Source organism: Salvia miltiorrhiza, chromosome 5 (assembly GCF_028751815.1).
Source record: "Salvia miltiorrhiza cultivar Shanhuang (shh) chromosome 5, IMPLAD_Smil_shh, whole genome shotgun sequence".
Taxonomy (NCBI): domain Eukaryota; kingdom Viridiplantae; phylum Streptophyta; class Magnoliopsida; order Lamiales; family Lamiaceae; genus Salvia; species Salvia miltiorrhiza.
Genome location: NC_080391.1, coordinates 40,907,662 through 40,909,654, shown reverse-complemented (window position 1 = coordinate 40,909,654; position 1,993 = coordinate 40,907,662).

The window sequence follows — 1,993 nt, the reverse complement described above, 5'->3', positions numbered from 1 at the left end:
TGGCGCAGCGAAAGTTGTCCGTCTACAGACTACAGCACCTTCGCAATCGCCGGCCGGCCGACCCTCCTCCTCCTCCCTCCTGCTCGCCGCCGTTCAGCAGCAACCTACGACAGCAACACTGCAACAGGTAATTTATACTATTACTTTATAAAATGCTTATTAACTATTGCTAATTTTCATTATGTTTTGTTTTCAATAATGTGTTGGTGTTGATAGGATAACTAATTCGAAATACACATTTATTAAAGTGAGTTAGTGGTTGTATGTGTACTGGGTTAAAAGATGGCTATTCGAGTTACACAACTTCAATGAACCTTTGTATTTCAGTCTTTGCCATCTATGAATTAGAATCAAAATCGGTAGGTTCGGTTTTAAACCGACCGAAACTGGTGATTTTTGCGGTTCGGTCTATATAATATATAAAAAGGCAATTTAACGGCTATTTTTTACCGCCAAAGTTTAAAAATTAGTTTTTGTTTTCAACTACACTAATGCCATATTTTCGGATACCTCAATCCAAATGGAGTTTAACTTTTTATCTACATTCAAATTTAAATTAAAGATAATTAAAAAATAATTTAAAACTTTTTACTTCCACTAACCCACGTAAATTGTAACAACCCGCTCTTTTATTATATTTAAACCCAGTAATTATTTATTATTTAAATTCAACTTATAACACTGGATTATATTCTAATTAAGCAGGATTATTATTTTATTACCAAGTCAGTAGCTTCGCGTAAATAAAACCGCGATGAGAATTATTGAGTAAGCCAATAATTATTTATTTCAGATTCATAACTGACTTAGTTAGGTCATGTTATTTATTAATCACAATAGAATTAATTTTCTATTATTATTTCTTGAGTCGTGATTTATTCCGGTTTATGAAGAATTAAATCTACGGATTATATTTAAAATTTATTCTAGCTAAGAAAGGAAGCAGATATCGAGTAGTTTCATAAACACGCGATATTAACAAAACCCAGTAGTTGGATTTTTTTTAAAAAAAAATGCAATACAATATTACAGATATAGAAATTCCAAGACAAGAATTATTGCTTCTGTTTATACTTCACTTTACAAACCCCTATTTTTCTATCTATCTACCAACACTTAAAAAAAAAAAAGGAATAGTGTATGTGTGTGAAAGAAATCTGCAGCTATCCCTTAAGCGCATGCTCAGCCATATTTTTGACTCCAGCTCCACGCCTTTGAAATATTCTTCTTTGACTCCAGCTCCAGCAGCATATTTGCAAAATTTTCACACCCGAACACCTTCATGTGGTTTCAGATTTCAGCAGCTATTAATCCTCATCTCATACCCATTCCATACTTAAACGTTTTCATCATTCTCTGCCAAAGAAATTTTCAAGTATCAGTTAATTCTTGCTTCATTCAACTGCAACCTTCAACCAAAGCAAACATTAAGGTATTCTGTTTCTTTTCAATTTACTTCCTCCTGTTACATGATGCACACCCACAGAAATCATATTCATTAGATTGAAATGCATCATACGAAGGGAGTAGCATAACTAGTTACTTCTATAGAATCAAACCACACATGTTGTCATCATGCTATAACATTAAAATTTAGATCCACAGCAAGAGGCATGTAAGTATCATACTTTTAAGCAGAACCACGGACCTCACACGTTGATTATGAAATGTTTAAGAGATGGAATGAATCATATGCACACATCAATGGACTTAGTATATAGCTCTACTATATCACTTGAACAAATTTTTAAAGAAAACCAAGGTTACGGTAGAGTAGTTTAGACTTAGCTTCGAACGGGCTGGACACCAGGATCGAAACGACGACGGCGAGAACTTCGTCGACAAAACAGAACGGCTACATCGCGCTAGCTGGCAACTCACAGATGACGGCGAACCATGGAGGACGACGAGGCAGAACCCTGCTTCCTGTCGGAGCTCGACGGAGCAGGAAAAGAGAGGCCGAACACCGAAGAGGCAGCGGCGGTTTCAGGCG